The sequence below is a fragment of the Numida meleagris genome, chromosome 4, assembly GCF_002078875.1.
Source record: "Numida meleagris isolate 19003 breed g44 Domestic line chromosome 4, NumMel1.0, whole genome shotgun sequence".
Taxonomy (NCBI): domain Eukaryota; kingdom Metazoa; phylum Chordata; class Aves; order Galliformes; family Numididae; genus Numida; species Numida meleagris.
Genome location: NC_034412.1, coordinates 56,674,515 through 56,695,227, shown reverse-complemented (window position 1 = coordinate 56,695,227; position 20,713 = coordinate 56,674,515).

Sequence of the window (20,713 nt, the reverse complement as noted above, 5' to 3'; positions counted from 1 at the left end):
AGTCCATAGTTTCCAAGAGCAGTCATTGCTTTTGAAAGCAAAAAAGAACAGAAATAGACTCCAGACTCATATCTTCTTCAAATCCCAAAGGATTATGTCAGAAACAGCAGGTGATCTGCTCCAGGCCTGCTCTATCCTCTGCACAGAAAGAAAAGGGCTTAAAAGTAAGAAATCGACATTTTCCCCTTAATCATTTTTTTCACAGCTTTTCAGTTTTTAAAAAAAATGTAGATTAAAATAAGATGGAAAAGTGGATCTGACATCCTCCAAGTTTAGGAAACATGAAAATAGAGAGAGGGTTGGCCTTTAAAAAAAAAAAAAAAAAAAAAGCAGAATTTGCAACCAAGAAATAATTTTTGTGTCTTGGCTATTTTCCGATCACATAGGAGATAAGAAAGCATTGGAACAGCTTGCCCATAGCAGTGAGGAATATGTCCTTGTGCTGAAAAAAGGCCTGAGCAACCTGGTTGGAATGTGCTGTGCCTGGGCAGGTGGCTGGACTAAATGGCCTCCTAAGTATACCTGGTACATCTGTAATATGGCCACACTGTCATTGTACATTGCATCATTTATTCTGGCAAGATACAACAGTCATTACTTTTTTCAATCCCTTCTAAGCATGCATATCACTAATGTAATGTGGGACCTCAAAGAAAATTCTGAACATCTCCACATTTGACGTATGTCTCATTCAGTGATGAAGGACATCTATATGGAGCTGCATTACAGATATACCCATGCCAGTTTACACACAGCGTACAGTCTAGGCTGGACAATTCTTAATTCCTTGAAGCGTAGATCACTCACCAACCTAACAACCTAGACACATTATAGAGGGAGAATGTTATTACCTTGCAGGTTCTAAGATATTATCCTTTAAGATACCTAAGCAACAAAAGCCTCTGATTTATCTATGCAGAAACTGACTGCGCAAATGCTTAGTTAAAAGAAATGTTTACGCATATGAATTTCAGGCTTCACATTTCCACCAAGGAGGAAAAAGCATTGAGTTGCCATGCAAAGAAGTCAATATATCACTCCAGACAACAAGCAAACGTAAACCGCAGTCTCTCCATCTCTCTGCCTTATATTCAGTCAATGAGTAAGAAGACCAGACATTGCAGACTGGCCGAGACAATAAAACAGCTGACAAGTCTGCCAAAAGCCATACAGATTTCCTTTGTTAAGCCAGCACATTACACAGATATCAAACCCAGTATCAGAAAGGGTGTTCTGACCCCTCCACATGCAGATGGGTTTCTGCACCCCTGGATTTGGAGAAACATCACTCTTTCTGTTGGCCAGGCAGCCAGATGTACATTCATCTCACTTCAGGGTAATTTCCTTTCTACCTTTCCCTGAACTCCTCCTTAATTCAAAGAGCATTCCCTTCAATCAGTTTGTCATCTACAGCCTCTTGTCCTTTTTTTCATGAGCAGAAGGAAGAGCTCTGTGAACTATCTCCCTGATCATCACCAGGTTGCTCCCAGGCTTGCAAAACACGTCAGCTGACAAAAGCAGCCATGGATTCAGTAAACTGCTGTTTGCCATGAAAGACTCATTTAGGTCCCCGTTACCTTATACTTCACCCCAATTTATTCCTTCCACCAACTTTCCCAAACCAAAATCAAATTTCTTGGGCATTTTTAGTCCTGGCTTCTGAAAAGCTCTCAGCAACCATGACTCCTGACAGGAATTCAAAAAACTATATTTCTCCTTTAACCATATGTATGAAAAAGTGAAGTTTTCAGACATGCTCAACACAGCAAAAAGATCTCAGTAGAAGATAATAGAGAAGCAGAAATATATTTTTGCTACAGTGGCTAACCAGGAACTGTGGGAGCAGATCTCTGAAAAAAATATTCTTTTAGACACCATCCATGCTTAAATGGCAATATTGACACAAGTGTCTCACGCTCCACTGTAATTGAGTGTTCCATTTATGGTCCTTTATTACTAGTTTCAAGAATAATCTTCTGCCTCATGGGGCAGGGGGGAGAGGGCAGGCAGAAATCAACATTTCTATTCAACGGGAAATTCTAGTAATTCAATCTTTTTCCTTCTGTGCAGAAGAAAATAGAAGTGCTTACAAGAAAGCATTAACTTTTTTTTTTTTCAGAATGAAAGAGTTTTGAAAAAAAAGCTGTTTCAATTTTATTAAACAGTTTCTCAATTGAAATGATTTATTCTGCCTTTCTGCCTGAAGAAGTCGCACTCCATTTTGTTGAGCCAAACTGACAAGTCATGTTAATCCTTCTTCCCTGTTCCAACAGTGTCACTATCAGACTGCATAAAAAGTCAGCCCCTCTCCTGCTTATAAGCTCCCCCTCAAGTACTGGAAGGAGGTCTCCTGGAGACTTCTTTTCATCAAGCTAAACAAGGCCAGCTCCCTCAACCTGTCTCACAGGAGAGGTGCTCCAGCCCTTGGATAATCTTCACAGCCCTCGGATAATCTTCACAGCCCTCCTCTGGAAGCTCTTCCAAAAGCTCCACATCTTTCTTGAGCTGGGAGCCCCAGCCCCAGAGTAGAGAGGAACAATCACCTCTCTTACCCTGCTGGCCACCCCTCTTCTGATGCAGCCCAGGATACCATTGGCCTTCCAGGCTGCAAGCACACACTGCTGGCTCATATTAAGTTTTTCATCTACCAGGACCCTTAAGTCTTTCTCAGCAGGACTACTCCCAAGGAGTTATTCTGCCAGTCTGTACATATATCTGGGATTTCCCCAACCCAAGTGCAACACACTTCACTTGGCCCTGTTTAACCTCACTGGCCCTCCTTTAGAGCTCATTCAGGTCCGTTTGGATGGCATCCCTTCCTTCTGCCATATTGACTGTACCACTCGGCTTGGTGTCATCAGCAAACTTGTTGAGTGTGCACTTGATACCACTGTCTGTGACATTGATAAAGATGTTGAAGAGCACTGGTCCCAAGACAGACCCCTGAGAGACACAACTCATGACCGGCCTCCACCTGGACTTAGAGCTGTTGACCACAACCCTCTGGCTATGACCATCCAACCAATTCTTTATCCACTGAATAGTCCAGCCTTCAAATCCATATTTCTCCAATTTAGAGATAAGTATGTGGTGTGTGACCATGTCAAAGGCCTTGCTGAATTCTAGGTAGATGACATCAGATGCCTTCCTTTGTCAACCAGTGTGCCTTCATTCCACTGCTGAAGGCCACTAGATTGGTCAGGCACGATCTGCCCCTCGTGAAGCTGTGCTGGCTGTCTTGGATCACATCCTCATCTTGCATGTGTCTTAACAGAGCTTCCAGAAGGATCTGTTCCATGATCTCCCCAGGCACAGGAATGAGGCTCACCAGTTCGTAATTCACTGGTTCTCTCTCCTCCCTTTCTTATAAATGGAAGTGATGCTTCCATTTTTCCAATCACCAAGGACTTCTCCTGACAGCCACAGCTTTTCAGATATGATGCAGAGCGGCTTGGCAATCACATCAGCCAGTTCCTTCAGAACCCTGGGATGCAAGTAATCCATCCCCTTAGACTTGGACATATTCAGCCTCACGAGGCAATCTTGAACGTGTTCTGCTCTTGCAGTGAGAGGGATTTTGCTTCCCCAACCTCTACCTAGAGGTTCAGGGACACAAGAGGTATGGGAAGTCTGACTGCCAGTGAAGACTGGGGTAAAGCACTCATTGAGTACCCCAGCCTTCTCTGTGTCTGCAGAAGCCAGCTCTCTCTTCTCATTTATCAGAGGGGGTACACTCTCCTCAATCTGTCTCTTCTGACCAGTGTATCTATAGAATCCCTTGTTATTTTTCCACAACCTTCACCAAATTTGTTTCCATCTGTGCCTTTTAATTGCAGTTAGACTTCATTCACCCACACTGCTGAGCCTCAGAAGAGCTGAACCTTTTATGACATATCCCTTGGGAGTCCAAATTCCCAAGCTCAACTTTGGCCTTGCCACACAGTAACAAGATCAAGTCACTCAGGTCCTCGCAAAGCACTACATCACACAGCTCTCAGCATCCCGAATTTGATTTACACTCCTTCTTAAGGATGCAAGTCTCCCCATTCCACCATTTCATAGTGGAAATATTTCCCTCTGCAAAACAAAACAAGCTGCCATTTCTGGGGCAACCTGTTTCCTTAGCAAAAAAAAAATAAAGTGGCAAAATACATGTTTTCTTTATGCATAATGTCTTGTAATCAAACATTTTAGACACAGCCTGAGAGTGCATTGCATTTTGAGTAGTTTAACAAAACCAATCCATTTTTGTTACCATAATACCCAGTAGTCTTGGCATTGTTTTTCTTTCTGTTGAGAAATTAGTTTTCCCTGAGAGAAACAATGTAATGCTTCCTACATTCATCCTACAATGCCACAGAGCAGCTCCCAGCATTACCAACCTTTGAGCCTGCAGGGTGCCTACTTCGCCACCCAGGCAGTCACAGAGAACGGTGTCGCTTTTTTTCTTCCCATCACCAGGACCACAGAGCTGATTTGGAAAAGGAGCCAGACTTCGAGTCTGGAGACAGCCTTGAGCTCCTGAAAGCAGACATGGGAAATAAGGAGACGTGGAGGAACATGTTCTTCTCAGTCATTATACCTGCTCAATACTTCTCTGTTTAGGGTTGAAGATAATAGAATGAACAGAGTCCCATGAGAAGGGTGTTAGTCTGTTTTGTGTTCCTGTCCCTTAGCTTCTTTATTTTAGACACATAACAAGAAACTCAGATAGCTTTTTTCCTTTCTGAGGTGAAAAGGTGGAATATACTGTGCCAAAAAAAGTTCAAGTGTTTTTCAAGAACTATCTCCATCCTGACTTCGTAATTAGTGGTGTTAGTACAATAATGATGCTAAAACACAAAACTTGCAGCACTTGAATCATAAAGATATTACATTTTGCATCACCTTGCAACTTCTATTAAATCTTACCTAGGATTCATTTCCTTGACTCCGGGTGACCACAAACTACACTATTTAAGTTGCAAATTACAGCCTTTTACAGTATTTGAAAGCCCAAATCCTGTACACACTACATTATTTCCACCTAATTGCTGAAGAGATTAAGTATTTAAAAATAAATTTTCTCCAGAACCTTTCCCTTCAGGATTAGCTGGAAATTAACTAGCATCAAGTGAGAAGGTTTCCTCTATCATTATAATGTGAGATCAATAAATGAAGATGAGTATTACTAACATTGAGTCACCTTTTTTGGGTCTCTCTGTTAAACTATTCTGAGCACAAAATGCAAATGTTTTCATTGCTTGCTATGTCAGCTTCAGCAATGAGAAAGCTCCCTGAATGTGGTGTAGAAAATTCACATGAATACAGTACTGTTTCCTATCTTTGTAAGACAGACTTTGGAACCTTCCTTACCTAAAACAAACTGGCCCAGGAAAGATGAATAAAAACAGGTGAAACAGGGGTAAAGGTACAACACCAGATAAGATGATGCTTAAGGGTAAGGAAATAAAATTGATTTTCTCCTCTCCTTTTTGGCAAACTAAGAATGATTACTGCATTTTTTAAATTAGGAAAAAAACAGTACAGGGGACAAGAAACTGACAAATCAAGAAAGATAACACATTTTTCCCCTTTTGCATTCTGAAGCTTGGGGAAAATTAAAAAAGTGTTGTTTTTTTTTTTCCAGCTCCTGCTTTTTAGAAATTAGCCCATTACTTGACTCATTTTCACACGCTCTCTCACAAACATAGTAGGAAACTGTTGAACTTCCTATAGCATAACCACAAAAAATGATTAGCAGTCTTTTTTTTTAATGAACCAAGCTCTTTTTAATACAAGTTTCACACTATTAAGAAGAGCAAAAAGCGTAGGAATGGCCATATGTGGTCAGAGCAAGGGCAAGCCTAGCCTCATCAGCACTCTCAGACAGAAGCCAGCCACCCATCCCTGACCTATGGCATCCATCAAGAATATATTAACAAAGAGCAGGTATGTTATCTTCCTTATGGTCCTCTTCCAGCCCCCAACCATCTGTGGACTCAAGGACTTTTAGCCAAAAGTTGTTTTTATCTATTTAGCATCTCTCACATAATTTATTTTCAATAAAGGTCCAGATTATTGCTGAAAGAGTGAGAGCTTTTATCCACAATGTACAGCAACCACAATATTCTGCATCAAGGGGCTCCACAGATAGACTTCAATGAAGAACCATCTCCTGTCACTTATTCTATGCTTGCAACCCGCCAGCCCTCTTCAGTGCCTCCCTGGTTCTTTATTTTCTTTTGTGTGTGTAATCAATCTACGCAGATCTACTGATTTAAAGAGGTAATTTTGTGAGCTGCTACACACAGTACCACAGGTGAAATTCAGATTGTGTTATTTCTTTCATGGAGGGTTCATTTTTAAAAATAGACCACAAGGAATCAACATGGATCTAAATTTCTGCAAGCCATCTAACAGGATCATACAAAAACCTATTCATTGCTGAAAATTTCAGTGTAAAAGGTTTACTGAAACCAGGCAGGCACTGTAGATACAAGGAGGAGCCACAATCCCATGAAAGAACATGCAGGAGGCAAGCACAACAGGGCATGGTCAAAGGCTCCATTTCAAGACCTTCCCAGGCATACCAGACATCCTGGTGAGAGACGAGGTGGTGCAAAGGAACGAGTTTACTGGTTTTGGCATACACAGGCAAAAGTGTTTTCCCACAGGAAACAAGAGCATGATTACCTCACAAGCCCTGTTCTGCCAACTGCTTGAGACTAGGGAAAGCACAGCTAAGTGCTATATGAACTACATCTATTGCATGCATCCAGAGGAAAAGACTTCAGACATTCTGCCAAAACCTCAACTGACATGAAGCAAGCAAAGGTCTTTGATCTCTTTTCCTGTTTTGAAATCATTCATTATTAGACAGTGGTATGGAAGAAATCAGTGGTTTGCCAAATAAAACAGCAGACTGCTTTAGTTTCTGGCAATTTGTGGCTTAGAAAAAATAGGGAACATGTAAAGCAACATTCACTCTCCAAATACCAACTGTGCACTTCTAAACTGATTTCATGAATCTATCACCTTTTCACTCTTATGAGATCACCACTGTGTGTTTCTGCTGAGATCCCAACACACGGTGAAAAATCTAAGGGAAATCTATTCAAGTAGTTGTAGTTTGTCATACAGGCCTTCTGTTAATGAGTTGATGCTCAAAACAGAGCTTTTATCTCCCGCAGGGTCACTGGTAGGAGGAAGTACTTACATCTTCTCAAATCATGTTCCATTTTGTACAGAAACATAGTCTTAACTGAGATGCCAGAACACTGAGAAAACAGATTGCCAGGTAACTCAAATGTAATGAGCATCAAGTGAATCCTAGTAACTTAAAACCCAGGCTGGTGGATTCATTCTGTACCATCATCACCCAGGTCAGTAGCAGTGATTAGTGTGTTCACCTACGTTGAGATGACAACTGAACTCAGCAGCTTGTACCACGGATATATTACAATATCTCATACTTATACAGCCCTTTTTAGGGAGAAAGATCAGCTTTCTTTCCAGAACAGATTCCACACAAGAAAACATAATTAGCAAAGAGGAAACTAAGGCACAAAAACAGATGTTCATTATTCATGGTAGGCTTAAAGCTGTGAAGAGAAAACACAAGGGGTTCCTCTCTCACTTTGAATGTTGAAAAGAACAAAGAGGTTATATCCTCTTGTATTTTCTCCTTGTTGGTCTGATATTAAGGTCTAGCATATTCAGGCTCAAGACAGAAAGTACTAGTAATAACTGTACGGCCAGTATACTGGACCACACTTTTCTTTGCACTGATGTTTGCTGCAGAGCTTTAACTACCTGAGGGGAAAATCCACCTTCCTTTGTTGTGCTAATGTAAACTAGAACCCCAAATCAGACCAGTGCATGCCCTCTTTCAGACCAGGACTAAAATAATTGATCACACTCATGCAAATTTCTTCTGTCTAATCAAATTCGAGAGGTCCAGCATGTGGTAGCCCTGATGTTTGGGTCATTATCTCTTTTACCATGTAAATGAAACAAAATTCTTTGCTGCTGCCATTGGCCATGAAATCAAATTAGACCGCTTTCTATATCCCAGCCCCCACCTGAAAATAAAAAATTAGCACTCAACTTACACTACCAGCATGATGCGTGTCAGTGATTTTACACCCGCAGAAATCACATAGTAAAAAGCACTATATCACCCAGCTCTTCATTCTAGGTCTAACTGCTTTTTCACAGTGTCAGGAAGCATCTCTGGGAAACCAGAGAGACCTGGGACGACAATGATTCCCTGCAGCATCAACTTCAATAACTGGTCACGATAGCTGAACAAATCAAGTGCCCCTAGCTCCAAACCCTCATGTTAATAATGGTCCTTTTGGAGTTTTCTACTTGCTTTGTTGTGTAGGCTGTTTTTTTTTGTTTGTTTGTTTTTTGTTTTAATAAGTGCAGACAATTGCGCCACATGCTCTTGCTGTGATAAAACCATGCAATGAAATTCAGTGCACCGTGCTCCATACCCAAAGTTACCTAGAATATAATGTATGTTATTTGCACAAGGGACTGCTTTTCATCTCTCCAACTGCCATCTGCCCCAATGTTCTATCGAGGTTTTTCAAAAACATGCTGTTTTCCTTTTTCATAACGTTTCAGATTTCACTGATTGCACCATCATTCTAAAAGCACTCACCTTGGGACAAACACTATGTTAGAAATGCAGAGCAGAGGTTCAGCAATAATGATTTCTAATTCCAGCCTTGCCATTGCTTTACAGTACAAGTCTTGAAAAAATGCCTGAAAAATTATTTCCCTACTGAACACTGAAAAAAAATTTGAAGAGAAATTCTCTCTACTCAGTTGGAGGTCTTCAAAAACACACATATATATATATTTCCAGCTGACATATTGGTTCCAGATCTAAAAATATAGTAGTCTTGGAGGTCTGAGGGAACAGGTGCCACAGTAAAGCAGGGCTACAATTTTAATCCAGAGTTCCCAAATGGAAAAGCACGAAAATAGCATCAAAACTACTCTTTGAGGGATGGAAAGAAAATGCTTTTGCTTCTAGAACTTTTATTTCCAACTGAAAAATATTCTTCAAATGATTTTCATACTCTAAGTAGGTGGCAGAGAAGACATGGCCTTGAAAGCCACTGCTGTCCTGCAATAACTACTGCACTCATGCTGCAACAAGCTTCTGGTAAGCTTATTGATAAATGAAGAGAAAGAGATAATCCTGTGGCTGAACACTTCGTGCTGAGCACTTGATATTAACCTGATAGATTATTATCATCTAAATATATTAAAACCCCATTACGTTAATACTAACGACAATGTGAGGGCATGTTTGTTGAACAGTCTTTCTGTCTTCTTAGACACCAGTACTTAGCAGATTACAAGAATGACATTTCAGCAATCAGTCATTTTTGCTATGTTTCAGTAACATGCTATACTTATGAAACAAAAAATGGAAATAACAGCTTCGTTCAGCCAGGTCTCAATACTTTCCTAACAGCTGTGCAATAGGCTTATCTGAGTCTGCAAAGTGGGCCTTTCTCATGTCTGTTCAATTAGAGATAATAGTTGAAGGCATTAATCATGTATTTTCAACAAAATTTTCCTCAGTTAAAGACACCATGCAAATGATGTGGTCCAATGCACACCTACCTATTTATGTTGCTATGGCTTTGCTGTCCTTGCTCTGAAAGAAAGATACAATCAGAACTTAAACAATGAGTAGATTTTCACATTTAATGGAGCGGGTTTTCAGCCTGGCACAGCAATTCAGTGGCAATGATCCTCTCCTGACTCTTTTTTCCTTACTACTGCCGGAGGGGTGAGGAGAAATCATTCATTCTCACAAACCTTGGGAGCATGCCCACCACTAAAATTCAAAACACTGTGGGGTTATTCTTCATCACTCTATTCACCATGAAATGTGGTGTTTTTAAGTGATGTTCTATCCTTCCATCCTAACAATTTAACCCCAAAACTGCCCAATGTTTTTGAGAAGGTCAGAGAAAATTTTAACCTGCAGATCTACCTCTGAGCACAGGAACTGAGGCACTAGAACCTCAGATGTCACTTAAAAAGCAGCCTAAGAAGTTGAGATAACAGAATTCAAATGGTTTTGAACAAAATCCAACTCCCTTGAGTTTCTTGTAAATAAGGACTGGAACACAAGAGTAGTTGTGTTTCCATACTGTGATGATAGAAGACTCGGTGAGAACATTCTCAGGATGGCCACCGTTATTAATCTTTTCCTTAGTGCTCAGTTTTTTAGAACCCTCATTGTCAAAAAAAACAACCCAAGTGTTCCTCATGTTGCAGAACCATGCACTGAGAGCAGACAAATTCAGGTATGGGATTCTCCACTGCTTCCATTTACCTATTCTACAAGGGATATCTACTTACTTCTCTGCCCTCTAGGAACAGCAAGTCACAGGAGGGAAACCCACAATACCCAGAACATTTCTTGGAAATTGCCTGCGTTAGGACAGCTGAAATACAGTCTGAGTTTGCGTATGGCCTCCCTAGTCTCCAGCAGCCTGCCTGCATCTGCTTGGATCTTCGTCTCTAGCTCACTGGCCTCCTGCAGGGGTTGCTCAAGGGCTGAAAGGCAAGCCTTGTCACTGCTTATGAGAAAGGAGAACAGAAGCCCCAGTGATAGAAGCATCAGCGGTTCTGTGTTTCTTGCCACCTATCTGGGAGTCATCGTGCTCACGGTCTACAGGTCATACCCTTACTACAACCCAGATGCCCTATATTCCTGATCTTTATTTCTGAAAAAATACATATGTCTACATCGCAAAGCAAAGAAAAAGCATCCAGCTCTCCCCAAGCCTGTGCTTTCATAGTACCGTGCAAGAAGTGGAGTTATTTATTACTGCAGGAGATACTCAGACTGCATAATGTAGATTTGGTTGGAGAAAGAGGGCATGCAAGGATAGCAGGCTTTTCTCCTCCATTAGTTCTGCACATGCATGCCACACCAAGCTTCATATCAAGGAGTGGATGTACGCTTCTGCATCCACACCATGCTGCCCGGAGCTCTGCACTGTCAGATCCACTAAGCAGCCAGATGAGAGCTGCATCTGTTGCCAATACGCTCCACAGAAAGATTTCTGCTAGCAACAGGGGGCTCTCATGGCACTACATATATTAGCCCCCAGCTCTGCCTTGTGAAAAGTTCTCAAAAATGGTTTTCAACTGCTGTGGAGATAATCAGTTATGTCTCTGGTAATAACATATTTAACAGCTCCATTTACTACAGAGTATAAAGAAAGGTCTTATATATCAGCTATTTCTTAAGAGGCTAGGGAAAGTCATTGGAATATCTCCTTTGTGCTGTTTCCTCAGGACAAAGCTGTTTTGTTCAGCGCTGAACAGCAGCCAAGGTGAGTTCATGCTAAGTGATGAGCAGAAACCATCCTGAAGAAAAAGCAGAAAAGAGGAGGAGGTGGGAGAGAAGCCCATGAAACTAGGGTTGAAAACATTGGAAACATAGCTGAAGTTTCTCTGTAGGGAGATCTGACAGAGCCTCAAAGAAACTGCCCTTTATTCAGAAAGGATTTCTCGCAGGTTGTCACCCATCAAATAAGAAGTTATACACACTGTACCAAACAGAAACACTGGCAGGGCTCACAGCAAGTGCACATGTGCATAGCAAATTGCTTCTGTGTCCTGTATAATATCCCCATTTCTGGGCCAGAGACTTGCGACTTACATGAAAGTTTCCCCTTCCCCTGCAGCAGGTCCACAGTAAAGTATGTCAATGCAGCAAAAAACATTCTTTCATCATTTATTTTGAAAAAAATATTGTAAGTTTGACTGAGATTCTCATGATGCTTTGCAATTTTCTTAAGTCCACTACCCCTGGACTCGTGTGATCATGTGAAAAAATAATAATTGCAACTCTAAACAATGCACAAAATTACACAAGGATAGTGAAAACATTTTTCCTATTAATAATAAAAAAACCTAGACACTTACATCTTCCTCCTGAATATGTATAGACAGGGAACAGCTGAGGTGTGAACACTGCCATGTGGCAAGGGAAAAGAACTCAGCTCCGAGACAGCACCATCATGAATGGCTTACAGAGATAAAGGTAAATAAAGTCTTTACTGTGAAGCCATTTTCACAGCAGAGGTACACAAGAAGATAAAAGACCTCTCTCCAACAGATTATAAGGCACACACAGAAATCAGCTACGAAGTTTTGAAAATCATTACCTCCAAGTCTGACTATGCAAACTCAAGAGTACAATCAAGCTAATGCGTATGACATGCCTGTAAAAACATTTTTTTAAGTACTGCTTTACCAGCAACTCAGCAATTAATATTTGCTACTATTTTTTTCCTGTCTCTTTCTTCATCTTATGTTGTTTTGCTACTTACTAGTCCTTGCACCATGCGGATGGTACAGAGGCAGAATTACGTCTTGTCCGAGCAGCAGCAGCCACAGAGAAGAACGCTTCCCAAGCAGACACCAAGCACAGGTGCAGAGTGGTGTCCACACCGACTTCTGTGAGCATAACAACCTGAAAGCAGGCTAGCCCAGATAGCTAGGCTCTTTCTCTAGGATTAGGCCATTTCTAAACTGATACTTTATTTCCAGGTGCCTTTCTTGGTAAGAGCAAAATGACAATACCAGTCACTGGATTCAGGTAGAAAGGAGAAGGGTCCTTAGACAGACTTCTGGTATGGTAATTCCATTCCACCATAGCAAGGTGACTTCGTAAGCTTGCAGTAGGTGCAGAAATAGACTCAGTTTTGTCTCCAGTACTACTAGTAAGAGATAACTAGAGAGAGCCGAGCTAGCTCCACAAATATTTTACAGACAGCCAGTGTGCTGCAGAGAACAGGCTTTAATTGGCTCCAACTTATGTCAAAGCCACAGAGTGACTTGTATCTTGATAGAGAATAATAAGAAAAATTCTTCTACTTTACTGCAGCCTTCTATCTGAGTCCTTTTAGTCCTAACTGACCGAGTTTAACATAGACTTTGGCACACTAAGAGGTGTAGCATAAAGTTGATAGAAGACAGATCTGTCAGAATGGAGGCAATTTATCTAAGGACTTTTTTGAATATGCAACTGCTAGACAGAAAACAGAACTCACAAGAACTATGAACTGAAAAGAGAGCTCAGTTTAAAAAAAAAAAAATCATTGTTTTCTTCCAGACTTAGGACAAGCGTTGACATTTTTCTCAGGAGAAGTGAACAAAATTTCATTTTGGTGGTATTCATATTTAAGCTGCCTTGACATTGAATGGTATTTGGCAGTAAATTCAGTCATGTTTTGATCTCAGTCTTTCCTAGACCAGAGTCTCAGGATAAACAAAAATTCAGACACTGCACTCCTAGAGATGGTTCTCCTGAAACACAGCCCTGTGTCGCTGAAGGCTACATGGTGTTCAGCAAAATAACCAGGCTTTTGCAGAAGAGAGAGCACATGTGGCCCTCAATGCACCATAACCCCCTTAAATGCATGAACATACCGAAAAAAATAAACCAAGATAACAACACTCATTAGGTTATATACTAAAAGCTCGCCTGCACACACACAAAGGAAGGCAGAGACAGGACGGCAGGTGCCCAAACAACACCCTGCCCACCCATCACAGCAGCCAGCAGCCCCTCGGAGACCTATCTCCAAGCACACAGCCTGAGAGGCACAAAGACAGGAGGGGGACCCAAAGGGAGGAAGGGATGGGCTGTCCCAGGAGAGCTGCCAGCTCCAGGAGCAGGGGAGTCACTGAAGCAAATAACTGGGACAGCTCTTGGGTGAAGCAGGGTTACTGCCTCGAGGTATATGTATCGCAGGATGCAGGGGATGAGCACATAAGGATTGCACAGGACTTACTATGGATATTTAGGGAAGGAACCAAAGGAAAATGTAGGCAATGTGGGGAGGAACAATTCTGGGAAAATACAGGGATAAGGGGATATATCAAGAACCAATCTCCTGTTAACAGGGCTGATTTCAAAGGGCACTTTAATACCTTCTGAAGACAAATGCTACCACTGATTTCACCATGTTGTCATAAGACATTCTTTGGACCTACAGGAGATGTAAGGGAGCTGTACATTTTCACTTGTGTTTTGTTATATTAGAGATTTTAAGTACTTTATTATTTTAAAGGAAACTGAGGATTCAAATCTTGAAGGTAGCTTTCTCATCACAGTCTTTCTTACAAAGATATACTAAGAATCTCATGAACCTGTAATCAGATGTGATCAGATGCTCAGCTTGTCTCCCTTGAGAATATGCAAAGCTTTCAGAATTAGACCTTTTATGTGGAAAGAAAATATACGTAGCTAATTGATATTATGAAATAGTCAAACCCAATTTAAATTCCTCTATCTTCCTCACATCTGGAGAGAGTCCAGTCTGGGGAGGGGATAGGGGAAATGTCCTGCAGAAGACTTCCTTTGCCCTAGATGCACTGACCTCTGAGACACTGACTAAAAAAGGAAAAGCAATTAACACACCTGTGAGAAGAATAGCCCAATTTGCTTTTCTGCTTTTATTAAAAAAAAACCTCTGAAATGTAATATCTTCTTCCCACAAAATAACACTGGCTTTCCATTTGGATAAAGAAGGGAGTGGGGGAGTCTTACATGTGATCCACTCTAAGCCATTTTTTATTATTATTGTTATTTTTGGTTTGGCAGCTGAACCTAAAAATCAATTATTTGTACAGCCTTGGATGACAGTTGAAAAAGCAGTTTCTAATCTTGTGTCAGTAAAGGCTGTTGCCATGAGCAGCAAGATCCTTTGATTGACACGTAAACCAGCGGCTTTCAGAATAATTTGACAGCTATTTTTCATTATTATTTTTGTTGGTTTTTTTTTCCTTTTTGTTTTTTAAACAGGGAAGTCACTTCTTATCATTTACACACAGCAATTCTTCTCAGAAGTATATTAGATGAAAATCCACTTGTTTAATTAAGCTTTAGGCTGTAAGCCTTCTGTTCTATCACTTTAATAGACTTAGACATGGAAGTACGCTCTCTGTTGGTTTTACCTTATGTATCATCAGGTTGCTGACTTCTGAACCAGATCACTTGATACAAGGCTTTGTAGCAAGGCCCTGTTAACTCTAGTGAAGGGGGAGAAGTCCCAGGCAGTCTGCTTCTCAACAATACAGATGGCAACACCATCCTCCTCGTAAGTGAGAGCAAGGCGTGGTGCTTCTATGTACAGGAGTGCAAACAACACCAGTTACACAAACATACAGCAAAAATCAGTCATGACCCCTAGAAGAAGTTGACAAGACAGACAAGTGTAGGACTAGATACACTTGCCTACAGTTATCCAGCAGATCAGCGAGCCCAAAGCAGAGCCAGCACAGCACTCAGTGACTCACACTGCCCTTTGGGAGAACACTCTGTTGTGCCTCTTTACCCTGAGCTCGCCTAGAGGAAGATGATAGAGCTAAAGACTGAAGATCAGTTAGCGCTATCAAAGAAAGTGAAGGAGGATGTCAAGAATATCATGGGGGCTTGCTTTGTGCTTTTTATTTTTTATTTTTTTAAGGTTATGACTCTTCAAAAGAGTCAGATATCTGCCAGGACAAGAGGGGACCGTAGTACTGCCATTCCCCGTCAGCACTGCTCAGGAGTATCATGATGTTGACGCAGTCCTATTCCTCCCCCCAAAGCCCCTTCCTCTACGCACTGTGCTTGAGCAGCTGCATATGACTGGAAGCAGGAGCATGCAAAACTGTTTTCTATTCAAGGCCAAATTCTCAAGAGTTTGACTGATATCCGAATCAGCTTTACTGACAAAAGGCAACAAGCCCCATAAATACAGTGCAGCTTGGAGAAAACACTCAGTCTTGAGAGAAATAAGGCAAAACAAAGGAAAATATTTCCCATCCCTTCATAATCTGAAGCCTTTTCTCCTTTTGGCAGTTTTTCTTCCTGAATTCAAACTCTTTGCATTCTTTTACCAACTCAGATATAAAAACAAACACAATTATTATGAGTGCATTTTCATTCAGTACACTGCACATTATAAGTGTTCTTCCTTCACCCTCAATAAATCTCACTTAGGATGAGGAGACACGTTAGGAATTTTCATAGAAATTTAAGCTATAACAAAACAAAATTATACTCAACAAATCATAATGGACAAGATAGTCAAACAGAGATAAGAGCGCACAGCAGACCAGTCAACATTGATTAGGTTTGCCAAATATATTTGCAGTAGACGGCAAAAACAGAGCGCAAAAATAAGTTGTCTTAGATGAAGCATTTTACAGTTTTTCATAATCTTAAAAATAGGCAATGTAGGAGCAATATGTTAACATGCCACAAATGCTTGTATCTGAGCATACATAGTATATATTTAGTGTGTTGGAGACACACGATTGGAGATGAAGGCTCTGATATCCCTTAAACACGTAGTCTGGTATAGAGATTGCAGAAATGTAAAGCGTCACTTCTGCAGCACGAGAGCACTGGGAATTTCAATCCCAATCTGTATGGAGGAGTGACCTAACAGCATCCATAAATCCAACAGCCAAAGGTTGTTGCAAGAGCTTTTTGCAAAGCAGCTACCTACCTACCCTTTAAGAGATGAAGCCTTGGAAAACAGCAAGGTGCTCACTTGCAATGATCTCCTTGATTTTCCCCTACCTTGCCCTCATTTCTTTGTATTCCAACCATAGTTTTGCACCAGCATGGCCAAAGAAGCATTACAGTACTCTGCTTGCAGGATATGGAAATTAACCATCTCTGCTCTAATGTTTTCTCCAGGCAATTTTCAGAAGCCTGAATTTGAACTGATAGGAAACAGTAAATAAACATTTGGTGGCAATTAAGTGGGAAAAAAAAAATCCACCAAACATTTATTCCTTTCAATAATTTCCTAAGTGTTTATATGCTATTAAAAAAGCTAAGAAAGGTAATCAATGGTAACAGAACGGCTTCTATGCCAGGAACACTCAGTCAGAATAGGACTCTTCAGTCTGGCAAGGGGGAACAATAAGAAGTTCAGAGGATGCAATCAAAGACAAATACGGAGCCAATGTTTGCTCACAGTCTCCTCCAGTAAAGACACTAGGGTAACATCAGGGGAAACCCAGAGGTGCCAAATCAAAAACAAATAAAGAGCCATTCATAGCACAGTTACAGAACTCTCCATCACCTTCTGTTTGTGTGCCAAGCAGAAGCTGCTGTCCACAGTCAGAGACTCAGTGTTAGGCTACATGAGCTGCCCATCTTTTTGGTCTCAACTAGTTACACAGAGAAAAGCATTGCAACTGCAAAGCCTAACAAGTCGCCTTGTAACCATACCTCCCAAATTTCTCTGCTCCAAAGCCCTGCTAGCAAGGGCTTTAGGAAACCTGCAAAGGCCATCAAACCAGCTGGTAGCTGAAGCTGGTTTTTACACTACAGAAGCTGGCCAGATGCTTAACAGCAGAAAAGCAATATCCTATGCTGGCAGGTAGGAACTGAAATAACCTCACCTCCAAGTCATACGGAACAGACCTGATGATTAGGAATAACCAGTTAGAGTGTAAAGATCATCTATACCCAACGTGGAAACATGCAAATGCCCTAACACCTACTGCACGTGTAAGGATGTTTCTACATGTGCGCATAACAGCACAAACATATCAGAATGACTGGCCATATCACACTCCAGCTGCCCCTTCAGCTTTGGTCAGAAAAGACATTTCCTTAAGCATTTCTGTTGCTTAAGGTTTTCCTCCAACTAAATCTCTGTTCGTGACAAACTCACACTTTTCACGCTGTATCTTTCCCCTAGACACAGACTAGATTCTTAGGCTTCATTTTCTCTCCTTGTTTCTAATCCCACTCATTCCTCTCTGCATTGTATTTGTACTCTAAATGGCATTCTCAGTCCTTTAGAACAGAACAGAGTCTGTGAAACAATCATGTTTTGTTTACTTTCTCTCATGGGTCATTAACGAAAGCTGAGGAACACCTCACCCCTCAGCAACCTCTATTTCTCCTCCCTTCATCAGACATAATAAATACATTGCTTTTTATTATTTATGCTCTTTCTGACAATATCCAATCCACCTGACCCCAGTTCAAATTTATCTGAATTCATTTTTCTGGTAGCATTAAGGAAGATATCAAAACACATGCTTCAGTCATATCCATGCATGTGACAGCATAGCTGGCACCATCACTCAACCGATAAAAGAGAAATGATCAGAACTATTTCAACAATCTTTTCCGCACCTACTGGCATTTTCCTTTAAAAGAAAACAACCAAGTCACACACATATGAAAGATTATACTCACCATACTGTCTCTTTTTACAATTTTGTTAAAAATAGTTTTTTTGTGTTTTGTTCTGGTGTACTTTCTGTTCTTCTTATTTATTTGTGGCACCCTTTCATTGCATAGGATGGATTAGCTTAACAGGTTCATAAGGAGGAAGACAGGTATTAATACATTTGAGCATATCAGCAGTGCAGATAGCCTCCCTTTACTCTGTGGGTACCAATAATGCATTCTTAAATGCTTTGCACCTCCCTATAAAATCCAGGCAATATCCTGGCAACTCCTAGGCTGATAAGCTTGACGTTGATTTAAATGTAGAAGAAACTGGTATGAAAAACTCAGCGAGATTAAGTCATATGGGTGATATTTTTCTGTATCCAGTAAGGACTTGAAAATATTTGATTTAGACTCATATGACAATACAGGAAAATAGATACTTTTGCAACTTGATGTAAGTTGGTAAGTACTTCAGCAGAAGAGCACAGAAAAATTTTAAGTGGGAAACGTTTAACAGTATAATTTCCCTTCAGGTCGTTATTAATTCCTTGCAAGCAGGTTTCATGCAGTACTGAAATTGGAAGATTCATTAATAATAATGACAACGAGTCTGTTACACAAACAAACTTGATCCTGGTATGAGATGATTTATTTGAGTGGTAGGGTTTTTTAAACAAATCAAATACACAACAAAGGATCTTGAATGTAAAGCTGCGCTTGTAAGATATGGGAAGAATATGAAATCCTGAAATACAGTGCCACTGAGTGAAGGAGCATAAAACAGAAAAGGGACCACAAATTCCCTCAGTTAAGGCTGAGGATCCATCTGACCCTCCTCAGGTCTTCAAGCAGGAGAATGTGAGACAGGATCAAGAAATCATTCAGAGTTTTACCTTAGCTCAAAACAGAAAACATAGACAGCATAAAGAGCCCTGTAAAAAGATGTACAACTATAGGATCCACAAAAGGAAGGTGGAAATTTTTGGACCCATTTTCAGTAAAATTAGGTTTAAAAAGGAAACTATTCCGTTACTCATAAGCCTGAAACTAAGACGATGTATTACTTTTGTTTATTTTAATTCATTTCATTTAAGTCTAATCCATCCCTGCTGGCAGCCTTGCACAACAGAACTGTCACCATAGCAATCTATCATGACATTTAAAATAGAGTTCTCTGCTAAGCTGACACTCTAAAGAAAGCTATAGTGTGGGCATTGAAGGCTCTCCAAGTTAGATGCTGGAAGAAATCTACTGTGGAAGAGAAAGTCCCATATATCATTACTGAAGCCAAGTCATCAAGATAAATGGTCAAAAAATTATGAAGATGATCTCACTTTTTATTGTACTTAGTTGTAGCTGAGGCAACCCAACCCTGAAAAGCTTAGCAGGGGTATCAAAGATGAGAATGTTAAGTCCCTAAAGGCTTCTCTGAGTCAGCCCATTCTGTGATAAAAACCAGAAAATAAAAACTGTTTAGAAGCTTTCCAAAGTTCTCAAAAGCATAGTTTTCCCTTTTGCCTAAAGTGAACACAGTGAAACACATCAGCTTCATTCCACAAACCTCCTCCATGCTAAGCCCTTGCTGCAGTTTCAGAGCCTTGATTCCTCTGGCAGCTCCTTGCTGCTGCCATGCGTGGGCCAAGTTCCTCAAGCATCCATTCCCAAAGGTGCCAAGGAATGCATGTGATAAAAGGTGACTCTCTCAAAGAGGGGAAAAGAAAAATGACTGAAAAAAAAAAATTACTGCCCTTCTAGATTTACTTCAGCAACTGATTTTGATGTGTCAAATTATGTGTGTGTTGTTTTACCTCTTCTAGGCTGTATTCTTGCAGGAAGAACACTAGCGATGGATAACCAAGCTAAAATAATCCCATGCCAAAGCTTTTCACTAGTATTGCGCATGCTGGGTATTGTTATGCATGCATTTTGAACATGACCGCTTGAGAAAATGAGAGTTCGCAGAAATGGCCACCTAGGGTTTGTAAACTGAAAACCACTCAATGTTTGCTTACATTGCAGCCTATACCAAACACCTGCTTTGGATCAGCTTCCTCTCTAAGGAGGGAATATTCTAACAATCTTCACAAACGTGACAACTACAGAAAAGATTGTTCAGTTATCTCGACTACATTTCAACACCAAATGTTCACTTTGAGTGTTTCATTTTCACCGTTATATTACACATTAATGTCTGATACTGAAAAATACGAGCAAACTATGCCATGCAGCCAGTTTTTATTTTGCATTCCCATCTTTGAACACAGTTTTTGAAGTTTTATCTCCTTACCTCAGCTGAAGATAAATTTCTTAACTGGGAAATGCAAATTCAATCCTAACTTTACCTGAATTAAAGGAAAAACATGACTGTGCATTTCTTAAGCATTCTCAGTCATACAAATGTTAACTGTAAGAGTGATTTCCTGGCTCAGCTAAAGGCTCCATGCAACACTGAACACTGATTATACACTGAGGCAAGGAGTAAGTGGC